Genomic DNA, 16666 nt, shown 5'->3' with positions numbered 1-16666 from the left:
CTGGCCACATGACCCGGAAGCTGTACGCCGGCTCCCTCGGCCTATAGAGTGAGATGAGCACCGCGACCCCAGAGTCGGCCAAGACTGGACCTAATGGTCAGGGGTCCCTTTACCCTTTATCTTTAAGGGCCAAATTAGGAGACTCACATGATACCAGGGAACAGATCTCCTCTGTGATTATTTTTATTTTTTTTAAAAAAAGTTAAAAGAAACCAGCAGTCATTTCAAGGAGGAGCCTTAAACTGTGTCATATTCCCTATGTGAAACTGCCTCCTGTTGCTGCTATCCGTATTTTTGCAATGGGAGAAGATGTAGGAGTGCCTGTGTGCCACCTGTCTTATCCCATAGGTCTTATGGCATGAAATAATACCAGCTGGTGAGGAGAGAGTGAAATCCTGCCCACTGCAGGGTCTGCTTCACCAGCATGTTCCCAGCAGAGAATGCACTGGGGTTGCACAGCCCAGCAGGGTTGAAAAAGGGGCAACCTAAGGTGGAAAGACAAGGCCATCACCTGGGACTGGGGTGGGAGCCAGAAGAACCAGCCGCCACTTCAGTATCCCCTGCCAGGGATCAGTTGGTCTCTCACTGTCAGTTATGGCCAACATGGTGATGCATGATGGGGGTGAGGGAGAGATTCAGCTTCTTCTTTTGCCATCCCTCCCAACCGTATAAGGTTTCTGAAGCCCTAGTTAAACATGAGCCCCACCCACAAATCAATTTGGGTCTAGGTACTGCTTGGGTGTAACCTAGGGTTACCAGATGTCCCCAGTTCCCAGGGACAGTCCCTGTATTTGCAAATCTGTCCTTGGGAAATGTGGTAGTGGCAGCCTCAGCAGCCCGGAGCCAGCCTGGTAGCACAGTTGGCTCTGGCTGGCTTCAGGAGCTGCTCACTGCCATGGCACCCGCCATTTTTCCTTGCCGAAAGTCCCTATATGATGTGTCTTGTGTGCAACACATCATATGGGGACTTCCAGCAAGCAGCCGGCAGCCAGCCAGAGCCAACTGTGCTACCAGGCTGGCTCCAGGCTGTTGACTGCTGCTGCCGGCGTCACTGCCGAAGGCGAACCGGAGACGCTCGACGGTACAGATCTCCTTCCCCCTTCCCCCTTTGTTTTGACTGATCGGGGGAGGCTTGGGAGTCATGGCTGGCTGGCCATTGCCCAGTTTTTTAAAAACAACAACTGCGCATTTATGTTTCACAGGGTGTGAAAGAAGGACTTTGCACCTTGCCTGGCAGAGAATCCATGTGCCTTGCACCCCTCCTGGTCAACACCCGCCCACCAGCAACTTCCGAGCTTTCCCCGATCTGTCAAAACAAAGGGGGGAGGGAGCAGATCATCGGGGAAGGCTTGGGATATGCATGTGTGCTTGGGCCCAGGGTCTTTTGCCTCTCCAGCCCCACTACTGATTCCCTGTTGCTACTCAGCTTCAAAACAAACAAAAAAGTGTCCCCGGATTCATTTTAAAAAATCTGGTAACCATAGTGTAATCCAAGTCAGAGGGAGGCAAGCTGTTGGCTTCCATCTGTTTTGAGAGACAACGGAGTGCGCCTCCATGGGTGAAGTCAAACCACTGGAGAATCACACCACTGGAGAATCACAGGCCAGTAATTCAGAACTGGGACGTGGGTGGCACTGTGGGTTAAACCACAGAGCCTAGGACTTGCCGATCAGAAGGTCGGCGGTTCGAATCCCCGCAATGGGGTGAGCTCCCGTTGCTTGGTCCCTGCTCCTGCCAACCTAGCAGTTTGAAAGCACGTCAAAGTGCAAGTAGATAAATAGGTACCGCTCTGGCGGGAAGGTAAACGGCGTTTCCGTGCACTGATCTGGTTCGCCAGAAGCGGATTAGTCATGCTGGCCACATGACTGTATGCCGGCTCCCTCGGCCAATAAAGCAAGATGAGCGCCGCAACCCCAGAGTCGGCCACGACTGGACCTAATGGTCAGGGGTCCCTTTACCTTTACTTTAATTTAGAACTGCTGCACCCCACATTGGTTTCCCCCCGTTTTAGCAGCACCAAAGTGACCTCCCCAGGGCACAAGCCTGTGCAGTGTGTATGGAGATCCTGACCTGCCCAGACGATAAGACCCCCTCTTGGACTCACTGATGTGGTCCCAAGGAAAGCAGAGCAGTACTTTTGGCAACACCTTGGTTGTAAGAGTTGCCAGAAGGAGGGAGGCATGTAGAGTGCTTAAAATGAACACACTGCATTGTCAATTTGCAAATCTCAGCAATTTTGCCAGGCACTTTCTCTTGGTCTCCTATATATTTGGGAAAGTCATTTGCTATATATTTGGATACCTGTTAAGAAAGCAGAATCCAGTTTTGCATGACGGTTCCTGAAATCTACTTGGATGCAATTGGATGCCATTTTGAATCAACATGGCAGACTGAACCTTTCAAAACTATGCTGTACTGATTTGAACCACAAATTCTTTGGGTTTCTTAGATTTCCCAAACAGCAGTGGACATGAAGCTGCAAGTTGTTTATGGTGAGAACTTCTTAGTGTGTGGAAGTGCAGGGTAAGCCACAGAGGTAGATGTTCCTGGTTTTAAAAAATCACATAAATGGGAAGAAGACTGCCTCTGATCTCTCCAAATCACTGCCCCTGTGGCTTGTATGCCATGTATGTCTGAGGCTGACATATTGAAGATATTTTGCATTTTTTCTTTGAGGGAAACCAAAGGCTGTTGGAATTCATTCAGAAGGGAACCCTTCTCTGCTTTGGAAAGACATATGTCCTCAGAGAAGGAGGGGAGAGATTATTTTCTCGGTGAATTTGAAATCACTTGGTATGAATCATTAGCAGGGCTCAAGTTGCCTTGTGAGCGTTGTGGATGAAATTGTAATCCTGGGGAAGGGAAGAGCTGCTATATGAACCCATGAAGCTGCCCTTTACTGAGTCAGATCATGTAATTATATAGTTCAGATCCACTGGAAGTGGATCTCCAAGGATTCAGGGAGGGAGTCCTTCCCAGTCCTTCCTGATGATGTAAAGGATCGAACCTGAGACCTGCATGTAAGGTAGAAGAAGAAGAAGAGTTTGGATTTGATATCCCGCTTTATCACTACCCAAAGGAGTCTCAAAGCGGCTAACATTCTCCTTTCCCTTCCTCCCCCACAACAAACACTCTGTGAGGTGAGTGGGGCTGAGAGACTTCAAAGTGTGACTGGCCCAAGGTCACCCAGCAGCTGCATGTGGAGGAGCGGAGACGCAAACCCGGTTCCCCAGATTACGAGTCTATCGCTCTTAACCACTATACCACACTGGCTCTGGTAGAAGCTCTGCCACTGAGTTATAGCCCTTCTGTGTTATGAGTCAATTGAGTTGAGGCACTCCTGAATGGGGCCAACAGAATTGCAGCTATTCTCCCAGTCATGTTAGTTACATTCAGAGGCCCAATTGTAATTCCTTTGAAGATGCAATCCGTTGAGATTATCCAGTATGGATAAACATAAATATCCATAGCAACACAAAAGAAGTACACATTACAAAGGAATAGTTAAAAAATAGTTTCATTTATCTTCAGTACAATGTCATATTTGGTAGAATTAAAAGATGACTCAGGCAACAGTTACTGATCAACTGCCGTGCTGGGATAATGCAAACAGGATTTTGCATTAACAGACCATTGTAAAAATCACAACTGCGCAAGGACGGCTGTTCATTTTCATTTTTATCTCCTCATTCCGTGGTTTGTTGGAGTAATCTGGGTTTCCTAGTAAGAAAACATTCCCACACAATCAATGCTGGCGATCTGTTTTGCAACGATAATTAACTCACGGAGATTTCCCGCAAAAACAGACGTTGACATGTAGGGATTGCTTGGTTCAGAAATTATTTTACTAACACTAGTGAAGATAGAGGAGATAACTGGGTAATTACACAAGTAACTGGAATGTCACTTGACTCTAGAGTAATTTCCTTTGGGCCCAATCCACCCTCTGAAATGTGTACTGCTTTGCCTTTGTGCAACTCCCATTCTTTCCAGTGGGCTCGTGCCTGGAATGAACACAATCCACCCCACTCTCTGGAATCAGAGAAAACCGCTCTGAGAGCTACGGATGAAGGGCAGTATATTCATTCATTCATTCATTCATTCATTAATGGATCTCAAGAGGCTCTGCTGCCTAGAAGGGAGAGGCTGAAGGGTAACGCCAGGGGTGACCGGGGTCCCAGGCAAGAAATGCCATCAAGATAATTCTAGCATGATAGGGAAAACAACTTATTTCTGTTTCCGATGCCAGATTTGAATGCAATAATATTTTCAAAGCCCCTTTGAGAGCCTTTTGGCTGTCAATCTGCTCCCATCTGCTCCCACTTCGATTTGGTCACTGCTTTTTCTGTGTACGTTTACATATTGCCATATTTATTCTTTTTGTTCAGATGGTATCTTCAAAGAATAAGCACACACGGGCTTCCTGTATTAGAGAAAGGACTAGGGAGTTTCTTTTAATTTTTGGACAGCTTATATACTCTGTGTATTTCAGGGGGAAATCTCTAAGAAGTTTGCAATTTAACTAAAAAAAATCATAAATGAAAACAACACACAAAAACGCTAGGGAAATTCCACATTCTTAAACCCTACAATAATGAACAACCAAACAGACAATTTTAAAACACTGAAATCGGACATTTCCCCCATGAATGTTTGTTTGCAGGTTACTTTGTTATTTTATATGTGTGACTTTCCAAAGAACATAAAAAATATTCGAATTCACGTTGACTTTTTTATTATTTCCAGGAACTCTCAAGAGAATCTCCCACCTTGACCCACTTGCGAGTTCAAGACCATAAGTCACCCAAACGGATGCTGAATTTTCATTGTGGAAATGAATGATCCTATGGGCTGGACGTCTTGGCTCCTTGATGGATTACTCACCGTTCCCATTTGCTAGTCATTAGCCTTGGTCCCCTTGCCAAAAGGGGATGATGAGCCTGCCTTGCGGGCCAGCAAGCTCTGCCAACATATATAAAGGCTGGGCTGGGGAACAGGCTCAAACCTGAAGGTGTCCACCAATTCACATGGCCTCTGCCACAAAGAGACTGACTCATAATAAAACGGGAGGTTCTAGAACACGTGTCGGAACCTTGACTCCTCAGTGGACGAGAAAAAACAAGTGTACATTAATAGCATCCTCGTCCAGACGATTGAACACAATCTTGGGCGTTGGGATTGGAAATTGAGGTTTCTAAAGGAAGGGACATTTTATCATATGTGGTGGGATTGTAATGTAATAAAAAAAGTTTGGGAAATGCTATACAATGAATTGAAGAAAATGTTCCATTTAACATTTGTTTAAAAAACCCGAGGCATTTTTGTTGGGGATTGTAGGGAAAGACCTGCCAAAAAAGCTGAAAAACATCTTCATGTATGCAACAACAGCCGCGAGAGTTCTGGTAGCACAAGGATGGAAGACTGAAGAAACCCTAACTAAAGAATCATGGCAAGAAAAATTGACAGACTATGCAGAACTGGCAAACCTGACATATAAGCTACGGGACAAAGGATAACTGTGACTTTAAGGATGAATGGGAACCCTTTACAAAGTATCTGAAGACGCAACAAAGTGAATTGGACTTTTTGGCAGGTTTTGAATAAACATCCACATACTTTTTATTGGTAATAATCAGCTAAATATTTTGAGGATCTATACAACTTGGTAACATGCAGAAAACAGCAGTCTCAGAGAAACCAAAGACTGGAACTGAGGGAAGTCGGGGGGTGGGGGAAGGTGGATTTTGTGGGGGGGGGAAGGAAAAATGGGGGGGGGGAACAAGGATATTTTTTTTGGATAATATGTCTTGTTTTAATTTTGAATAAAAAAAAATTAAAAAGGGGGGGGGGAGAAAATTGAGGTTTCTAAGTACTGCGGACAAAGGGACAAATGTGATATTTGCTTTGGCTTTACCATGGAACCAGTGCTGGATTTTTGTTAATGTTGGAAAATTAATAAAATGTTATGGGAAAGTCCTATCGACTCAATGAGCCTTATGAAATAAGTAGAATCATAGCATCATACAGGTGGAAGGGATCACAGGGATCTTTTTGGCCCAGTGTGGGGCTTGAACATAAGCAGTGGCAGATTTAGCTATGCTTATTTAGCTATGATGTAAGGAAGGGGCCCTGCCTGCTCGCCTGCTCCCTCAAATATCACTGGTTTGCTCCTTTCTAGATACAGTGGTACCTTGGTTCTCAAACTTACCAGTAATCCGTTCCAGAAGTCTGTTCTAAAACCAAAGCGTTCCAAAACCAAGCTTAGCAATTATTTCACTATTATACTTCTATACTTCTTAACTGTATTTCACTATTAATATACTTCTTAATTGTATTTCAGTTCAACAATTACTTTGATAAAATACATATTTTGTTCTGTGCAAATGGCTTGAGATACCTATGAGGTCCATAAATTACCATGTAGCATATATTCAACACAAAAAAACCAGCAACAGTTTGTTGTTGACAAAGGACAGCTGGACATAGAAAGAGCCCCATTACCTTCACATAGCTGTCAACATTTTCCCTTTTTTAAGGGAAACTCCCTTATTCCGAATAGGATTCCTCGCAAGAAAAGGGAAAAGTTGACAGCTATGCTTCAGTAGCTGAGGGCCGCATTCAACCTAAATCCGGCCCTGAACCCATAACCCTGAAATGCAGAGTCTCATGCTCTACCGACTGAGCTATAGTGAAAGTAGACATGCCTTGAGTGACATTGTTACTCCTAGGGAAGTGGGGGAAACTGCAGCCTTAATCACATACTGTACTCCTGCTTTAAATACATAATTGAGGCCGTCCCGTTTAAAGCCATCAGTCGCCTGCCATCACATGCAATTTGGCCCAGGAGAAATAGTAACAAACTCTCAAGAATGCAAACTTGCGCACAGACAAGTTAAAACACCCACTGGAAGGATCTGCTGAAGTAAATGGAGCTCAGATGCATGGTTTTAAATTTATCTTCCTCTCACATCAAATAAAAGAAGAATATTTCACATTATTATTATTTTACTTGGTTTTGTGGACATTCGTCACGATCTCTATACAAATCAGGTTTTCCGATTTCTCAAAGTGTTGTCAGTAATATTTCCTTTTTAAGCAGAAGCGACTAGTCGCTGCGTCCTGCATGGATGGCATGATATTAATAATAAACAAGAGCAGCCGCTGCAAAAACATCAGTGAGTCTTTGTGAAACTTTGAATACCTTAAAGCAGGGGTCAGCAAACTTTTTTTCAGCAGGGGGCCGGTCCACTGTTCCTCAGACCTTGTGGGGGGCCAGACTATATTTGGTGGGGGGGGGGGTTGAACGAATTCCTATGCCCCACCCAGAGATGCATTTTAAATAAAAGGACATATTTTACTCATGTAAAAACATGCTGATTCCCAGACAGTCCGTGGGCCGGATTTAGAAGGCGATTGGGCTGGATCCGGCCCCCGCCCGGGCCTTAGTTTGCCTACCCATGCCTTAAAACCTGTAGCAAATTAACTAAGGAATAAACGTCAATGGATTAGAATCCACTTCATCAGATGAACGAAGTGTTATCCTAAGTTGGGGAGCGAATGTGAGAAGCAAACAAAATGCAATAAAATAAAATACAGACTGTGAAAATTGTATCAACCCTTTGCAAAGCAGTCTTGATTACACAAAACACCCTGTTATTCCTATATAGGCCACCAGTGATAGAATCGAACCTCTTTGACAAGTTTCAATATAGCAATTTCACACCATTTGTTCACGAATGGCCCTTTATATCAGTAACAGAGTTGCTAAAATATTTCCCTTCCAGTTTCTGAATGCTGTACTGGGTCTCCCCCCATTTTTATTGCAGTTTCCTCTAACATATTATTGTTTGGAATGCAATTTTTGATCAGAGAACCGCACCACCAAATTCGGGGGGGGGGGGAGGGATCACATTTTGAAGGAATACTGTGCTTCACTTGACATACTGGTTCAGCAAGTGTGAATTAGGCAGATGTGCAATAAAATGTCAGCCAAGTGAATTTGTCCCCCATCACAGCATAAGGCAGCTTCATATAGTATAAGTCACTTTAGTAAAACACCTGAAATTGAGACTTTACAGGGTAAGCAACCCAGGCTTCTTTGAACCCCCAAAACACATGTACTTCCATGTTGGAACAGTGTTCATATGGTGGCGGCAGTGGGGGGGGGATATTGGAGAAATGAAGCTATAATTAGAAATTATTCATTAACATGATCAAGCGTTGCTTCGATTTGAAGTTACGGGTTCTATCGATTTGGTATGAAGCCATAGAAAAAGTCATGGTTGCCATTAAAAAAATAGCAATGTAATGTTACGGATGATTCATAAATTTGTATTTATTAATGCCTCTTATTTAACAGTGCCATTTTAGCTACTGGTGATTAAGGAGAGCTGAATTAAGTAATGAAGAGGAATATTTCCTTATGGAAAGTAAAATCAGAATGTGATCAAACCCGGTTGTGAGGAAAATAAAACAAGTAAACTGACAGTTTGGCGTTTTTTTCTCCTCAGCAGGGACTGAGCCATTGTTTCGAAGAATGTATGAAATTAGAACAAAGGTCTTGAGACGTTTCTGGGCGCATGTCAGAACTGTTTGTGGTTTCCATGATTCAGTGCAAACAACCTTTTATCACAGAAACAGCACAAGAGTCATAAAAATCTTTGTTGAGATTTCTTTGATTCTTATGTATCTTTCTTCTTAATATTTCACCAATGTTTAAGAAGCCAATATAGTTTGGAAGTCACAGGTACGTACGACTGCAGCAAACCAGTTTAGGTGGTGGGATACATTTTGCTTTTCTGTAGCAACTTCCTTCCCCATCGCTTTTGCACGTACAGATTTCCAGCCATGGTCAAATCACATGAAAATGCATCTCGCAGTCCTCCAGGGATTGAACAATTTCAGGAGGCAGGCCGGGAATGTTGTTGCAATATATGCAGAATTTCCCTGGATGCCAAGATCCGGGTTTGGGGAAAGAACTCTTTGGAGATTCCAAAAGATCCCGCCTGAGAAACGTCTGCCCTGTGGAGATGGTAGCATTGAAACGTCCTCCTGTCTTGCACTCTCTACAAAGACCTGAGCATAGCTGTCAACTTACAGATTTGAAAATAAGGGACCAGCAGCCTCGAAAATAAGGGATCAGCAGCCAAAATAAGGGATCAACAATTACTTTGATAATTACTTTTGATATCCCTGGTTTGCTCCTTTCTATATATAGGGTGCCTACATTCTGCATGGACTGGTTGCATGGCAACGTGTGCAAATGGCTTGAGATACCCATGAGGTCCATAGATTACCATATAGCATATATTCAACACAAAAAAACAGTGACAATTGGTTGTTGACAAAGGACAGCTGGACATATAAAGGGCCCCATTACCCACAGTAGCTGAGGGCCTCATCAAACCTAAATCTGGCCCTGATTAGGAGAGAGAGAAAGACTGCTTTTGTAATCAAATGGTAACAAGGAAGTAGTGGTAGTTTTCTAAACTCAGCAATCAGCCACAACTTCTTTCTTTCATTTTCATGGGAGCAGAGCTTTGCAGTCTGCAGAGAGGAGAGCAACAGTTAATGTGGCAGTTAATGTGTAGAAAAGAAAAAGAGACAGAACTGAGGTTGAGAGAGAAGAGGCTCGGCTACAAACAGTGACTCTCCCATTCTGCAGTATTCATGAACTTTGACTTTCCGGTCCTGCCAGGATCCCTTTTGAATCTGATTTAATATTGGACTGCCTCAAATTCCACCCCTAAACACTTTCAGTATCTTTACTGTATTTTTTCATGTATAAGACGCCCCTATTTTTTGAGTCCAAAATTAAGAAAGAAATTTATTTATATATTTCATTGCAACGTTCCATGTATAAGATGACCCCCAATTCTAAACTTTAAAAAATTGGGGGGGAAATATAGTCTTATACACGGGGGGAATACAGTACTTGATAATTATGCTATCTTTGTCATCTTTGCTTGATCCACAAATATGGAAGCAGGGAATGCTGGAAGGATGGGAAACCTTTTCTAGCCCACAGGAAAAAGCCATCCCAGTCCAGATGTTTCAGCATCAGGTTATTTGTAGCGATCTCTGCCCAAACTGAAACGTAAAAGTAATTATTTTTCTGCTTCTCCTTTAGGTCTGATGGGTATTGCATCCCAAAAGCTAGAGATAAAGCTGTCAGGAATAATACACAATTGACTCACATCAAGCTAATCATCTTGAACTAGCCTAACAAAGGATGATCAGCCAGCATATTCAACAATATTCTCTATTTTGTTTGTTACACATTTGTAAAGTGGACTCTGTGGCATTGTTATGAGTGCTCCAACCAACCAACCAACCAACCAACCAACCAACCAACCAATCATATCATTGCCACAAATAAAATCATGGCTGTATAATAACCACTACAGGTCTTTTCTGGCTTGTATTGCATTTTCTTGAAAAAAAAACCCCAACCAGTTTGATATAGTTTGAATATTGCACACACTTCTTTTTTTTCAATTTTCCTGAGGAAAAATGGCTTTGGGGGGAAATGGAAAAAAACCTGGTCCCTCCTCCCCATTTTTTTGGTCCCTCCCCCAAGCCTTTCCATCTCTAGACCAGATAAAACATCTCTTGATGCACTTCTGCAAAGGTAGACATTAAAACCACCTTCTATAGTGGTGAATTCTCTTTCTACGACACAATTCTGTGTCTGCTTAGTCGTATTGAATTCAACAGGGATTACTCCCAGGTAACTGGGGTTAGGATTGCAGCCTTTGATGGGAACTCAAATTCAGGAAGAGGAAGAAAGCCAGTGACAGGAAGCCCTCCTGAGTCATGTGACCATGAGAGGCGGGACATTTATCTGACCATCCAACCATCATGGCTGTATAATAACCACTACAGGTCTTTTCTGGCTTGTATTGCATTTTCTTGCTTTTGCATATTGATGTTGTATTAAAACATGTACTTTGACCCTTAAGGTCAATTATTAATTGAGAATGAATTTACAAATCATGTAAGACGCTGAATGCAAACTGCTGCAATCCTATGCACTCAGTTTAACCCAGGTTTCCTCAACCTCGGCCCTCCAGATGTTTTGAGACTACAATTCCCATCATCCCTGGCCACTGGTCCTGCTAGCTAGGGATCATGGGAGTTGTAGGCCAAAAACATCTGGAGGGCCGCAGTTGAGGAAGCCTGTTTTAATCTTATTTGTAAGCTCCTTAACACCATTAGTGTACCAGCATAATTGAGAAGCAAGATAAATAAGGCAGATCTCTGCTTTGAGGAGCTTATAGTTCAGCTATATCACATTGGAGCTCCAGGTTTGGAACTTCCAAACTAATCTTATTTTTGAAAAATCAGCACAACCCCATTTTGGATTAGAGTCATGGCAATGGGGAGGACTATTTCATAGGAGAACCTATTTTTTCACCCTAGGTGATGGGTCTGATAGTACAGTGGTACCTCGGGTTAAGAATTTAATTCGTTCTGGAGGTCCGTTCTTAACCTGAAACTGTTCTTAACCTGAGGTACCACTTTAGCTAATTGGGCCTCCCGCTGTTGCCACGCAATTTCTGTTCTCATCCTGAAGCAGAGTTCTTAACCTGAGGTACTATTTCTGGATTAGTGGAGTCTGTAACCTGAAGCGCCTGTAACCTGCGGTACCACTGTACTCCTAAACTGTTGCTAGCTATCTAGGGAGAGGGACGCGGGTGGCGCTGTGGGTTAAACCACAGAGCCTAGGACTTGCCAATCAGAAGGTCGCCAGTTCGAATCCCCACAACCGGGTGAGCTCCCGTTGCTCGGTCCCAGCTCCTGCCAACCTAGCAGTTCGAAAGCATGTCAAAGTCCAAGTAGATAAATAAGTACCACTCCAGTGGAAGGTAAATGGAGTTTCCGTGCACTGCTCTGGTTTGCCAGAAGTGGCTTAGTCATGCTGGCCACATGATCCAGAAGCTGTACGCCGGCTCCCTCGGCCATAAAGCGAGATGAGTGCCACAACCCCAGAGTCGGCCACGACTGGACCTAATGGTCAGGGGTCCCTTTACCTTTTATCTAGGGAGAAACTTGGGAGCTTGCACTTATAAGATTGCAAGTTTCCCCTTTTGTGGTTCATAGCAGCTCTGGAGAGATACGGTAATCCATGGGTTGGCTTTGTGGCAGGAGAAAAGGTGCCGGATCCAACTTTCCCCTCACATGGCAGCCTCAACCCAAGTGGGGGTTCCCTGTGGCTTCCCTTATGAAAGACTATCTTCCACCTGAATGAAGCTTGAAGAGGTTGACAGGACACAGGGTGAGGTGGGCTGAACATTCCTATGTTCTCAGTCACAATCTGACTACAGGCGCAAAGTATTCCGAGTGACTCACACACTGAATATGCCCAGACAGGAAACTGGCACAGATCCCTTGTCTAATATCATATGCGCTGTGTGGTTATCATTCTTGAAGAACTTTGCCCTCGCTTCCTGCATGCATGTTCCTGGAGAACGCAGACTGTAGACCTATTCGTAAGGATTCAACACAACACAAACATTCTACGGAAACCCATTGAAATCTACTTAATTAACTCCACGGTCCTTACCTGGGAGTCAGTCCCATTGAACCCAATGGGACTTACCTTTGAAGAGATATTCATCAGATTGCACTGCAAAGAAGGCTGTCCCAGAATGCAAGTTAAAATGAGAAATGGGATACTCATCCAAATCACCACATTGTTTGAAAGGATTTCCACTGCAGATGTTTCTGCTTCCCGGAGTTCTACACTGGACCAGATTAGAGATGGAAAGGCCTGGAAAAAACCCAGAAATATTGGGGGGGAAACCAGGGTCCCCCCATTTTTTCCAAGGCCGTTTTTTTCTGGAAATTTTGAAAAAAAAACCCAACCAGTTTGATATAGTTTGAATATTGCACACACTTCTTTTTTTTTCAATTTTCCTGAGGAAAAATGGCTTTGGGGGAAAATGGAAAAAAACCTGGTCCCTCCTCCCCATTTTTTTGGTCCCCTCCCCCAAGCCTTTCCATCTCTAGACCAGATAAAACATCTCTTGATGCACTTCTGCAAAGGTAGACATTAAAACCACCTTCTATAGTGGTGAATTCTCTTTCTACGACACAATTCTGTGTCTGCTTAGTCGTATTGAATTCAACAGGGATTACTCCCAGGTAACTGGGGTTAGGATTGCAGCCTTTGATGGGAACTCAAATTCAGGAAGAGGAAGAAAGCCAGTGACAGGAAGCCCTCCTGAGTCATGTGACCATGAGAGGCGGGACATTTATCTGACCATCCAACCATCTGTGGAAAGATCCATACTGAACTGGGTGGATTATGGTGCCCTAGAATTTGTCCCCCAGTTTAAGTGAATGCTATGGCATTTGTTGTTGATCTTTTCCTGCCTTTGAAGAAAGTTGGGAACTTGAATGATGGGACCAGAGATTAAGGGATTTTTCAACTCACTCTGATTTCCATGGGAAAAATGTTAGCATGAGCTCTGGTCCCCCAGTGGGGTCAACAGGACTTAAAACTATTAAACTTGGGACCAGATAATGCCCTATAATGCTTTTCTCTGAACCTCCTGGTCTAAGAAAGAACCCTGCAAGATCCCAAAGGTTCCCAAATCCTTAAATACAAGCTTGGCCAATAAAAAGAGATCATTTCACCTACTTTGCGTTTCTTAAACAAGTTCAGGCAGCAGTATGCTAGAGGAGGCATGAAAAGGAAAGAAAAAACAGCCACAGATGTAATATAATTACAGGGTAATAAGACTATAAACACTGTTAATACAATAATTTTATATTTGGCTTTCCCCATATTTGGCACAGCTGTCCAGAAATTTAAGTATTGTCACTATTTGCTATTGATTTTTATAAAAAAATAATAAGAATACATTGACTGATACTCTTCCACACGATGGTACATGTCTGGATTTTAGACTGGCACCATCCTCTGTGACAGTCATTTGTGGTAGCTTTGTTTAAATGAATGGGACTTCAACTGCTACAGTTTCCATTCGTAGCAATGGGGACTTCATCTGCAAGAGATTATCTCAGGAGATGGTGGCCTCTGGGCAAGATTAGCTGACAGAGAAACTGATTTGTAAGAAGAATACCGTGAGCAGAAGCTTAGCAGAAGCTTTGCAGACAGAACATCCATCATAATGCACAGCGTTCATTACCCGAGGGTTGAGAAGAAAGACTCTTGCTTGATTCAAAGCAAGATATTGTCAATCTGGGGCCGTGATTACATTTTGAAAGAACTCTTTAACTTGCTGATCTTCAAAAATTCCCCAAAACTATTATATTTAGAGTAACGAATAATGTCATTGCCATTACGAAGCGATCATTTTCATACAGTGTTGTCTTTTGGTAATTTCAGACTCCTGTGTTATATCAGGCCTGCACAACTTTTGACTGACCGAGTCAAAGAGTGTCAGCCAGAGTTATAATGTGACTCACAATGGTTGTTTGGAAGGACTGTAAAGAATCTAGCAAGGGGTGGGTTACGGTTGATACAGGGCTGTAGAAGGCACTGGTGATAAACTGTGTGCTTGCTTCAACAGATTGCTGGATCTACGTATAAGCTAAACAAGCTACAGCTTACGGCCCCACTCTCTTGGGGGGCCCCAAAAAAATTAAAGGAAAAGAAACCTGGATGTACATTTCCAAAATAAAAGATAAAAAACAAATAAAATAAAACCTACATACAGCAACAGTGTTTTGTGTTGTGTAGCTCACTATGATGTAAGTCATGGGCCCCACCTGCTCACCTGCTCACTAAAATATCACTGGTATGCTCCTTTCTATATATAGGGTGCCTACATTCTGCATGGACCTTTTAACAATTATTTTGATAAAATACATATTTTGTTATGTGCAAATGGCTTGAGATACCTATGAGGTCCATAAATTACCATATAGCATATATTCAACACAAAAAACAGGGACAATTTGTTGTTGACAAAGGACAGCTGGACACATAAAGGGCCCCATTACCTTCAGGAGCTGAGGGCCTCATCAAACCTAAATCTGGCCCTGTTGATATATGAGAAGAAGAAAAACCCATGCATGTCTGGTCTGAATCCCATTGAGGTCAATGGCAAATGATATATTCATTTGAATGGAGCTGAAATGCATAGTTGCTAATATTTGACATAGATGCCAACTAATATACTTGTTGTGTGACCAGGGTGGGCATGTGGTAAACAAGGCAAACTGTATTTTATTTTTATTTATTGTATTTATACACTGCCCTATACCCCCAGGTCTCAGGGTGGTTCACAGAATAAAATCAGAATATAAAACCACAAAATACATGATCAAAATAAAAACAACAACAACTCAATAACACGCACCCCCATTTCTATGATATCAGGAATTATACCTTACCAAAGATGTTTGGAAATACTGACTTCAGAATATATATTTCTTTACAGGTCAGATACTGCTTTATTATTATTATTATTATTATTATTATTATTATTATTATTAGTTTAAGAAATTTACATGCTGCCCTTAGTCAAAAGACCATGGGGCGGTTTAGTGACATAATAAACAACAACGTACACAGGTGACATAATAGTCATAAAATAACAATAAACAAATAAAATAAAACAAGTATATAAATACTAGTCAAAATAACCAATTCATAATAAGGACCAGTAGCAAATTATTCACAAAGTCAGCCCAGTAATAAACACCACCACTCAACCCCTGAGAGTCTGATAAAATAAATTATTATCTGCTTACCTCAGGTGCAGCTAGACTACATAATGCATATTTAACAATAGCAGCTATATATATAAAATGATTTAAAATCCCCTGCAGCATACCTAAAGTGCAGAAGCAGTATACAGCGTAAAACATACAAAGTGCACATAGTTGATTTTGTAAAGCCAGACCATAGACTTCACTTTCAGTATTATAAGAATCTCCAAATTTAGCACACACTAGGAAAGGAAGTGAGAGCTGGAAGTGAGAGCTGGACCATAAAGAAGGCTGATCATCGAAGAATTGATGCTTTTAAATTCTGGTGCTGGAGGAGACTCTTGAGAGTTCCATGGACTGCAAGAAGATCAAACCTCTCCATTCTGAAGGAAATCAGCCCTGAGTGCTCACTGGAAGGACAGATCGTGAAGCTGAGGCTCCAAGACTTTGGCCACCACATGAGAAGAGAAGACTCCCTGGAAAAGACCCTGATGTTGGGAAAGATGGAGGGCACAAGGAGAAGGGGATGACAGAGGACGAGATGGTTGGACAGTGTTCTCAAAGTGACCAGCATGAGTTTGACCAAACTGCGGGAGAAAGTGGAAGACAGGAGTGCCTGGCGTGCTCTGGTCCATGGGGTCACGAAGAGTCGGACACGACTAAACGACTAAACAACAACAGGAAAGACATCAGGTCCATTTCCAATATTAAGGAAATGTATCAAGGACACAATAAAGTTCAGCTGAAAACTGATCAAAATGATAAGGGGAAACATCAGTAGCCTCTCTAGGTATTAAGAAAATATTTATTGCACGACTGGAAAAGTTGCAAAAAAGTGCTGTGGGTAGGAAAAGAACAATGCTTATGGTCGTAATGGGATAAGCTCTTAGAAGTCATGGTGCTGGATTTGGACCTGAGTCATGTCTTGAATTATCCTAAGATAGCAATTGTAGCAAATCACATATGTGAAGACGTCAGAAAA

General features: G+C 42.7%; 3 long non-coding RNA genes across 3 annotated transcripts in view; all 3 read right to left on the bottom strand.

Moving 5' to 3' along the window:
- Positions 1 to 16666, bottom strand: part of LOC310835288 — a 114203-nt gene that overhangs the window by 58535 nt on the left and 39002 nt on the right. The gene's annotated exons all lie outside the window — the stretch shown is intronic.
- LOC310835322 overlaps positions 1 to 16666 on the bottom strand; it is a 43863-nt gene that overhangs the window by 22449 nt on the left and 4748 nt on the right. The gene's annotated exons all lie outside the window — the stretch shown is intronic.
- LOC310834491 lies at positions 3502 to 4999 on the bottom strand. The gene is made up of 2 exons (XR_014559259.1): positions 4885 to 4999; positions 3502 to 3853 (listed from the first exon to the last, which is right to left on the bottom strand). It is a non-coding gene; the product is annotated as an uncharacterized lncRNA (long non-coding RNA).

This window comes from Podarcis gaigeae (assembly GCF_964106915.1).
Source record: "Podarcis gaigeae genome assembly, chromosome: 17".
Taxonomy (NCBI): Eukaryota; Metazoa; Chordata; class Lepidosauria; order Squamata; family Lacertidae; genus Podarcis; species Podarcis gaigeae.
This window is presented reverse-complemented; position numbering and strand designations above follow the sequence as displayed.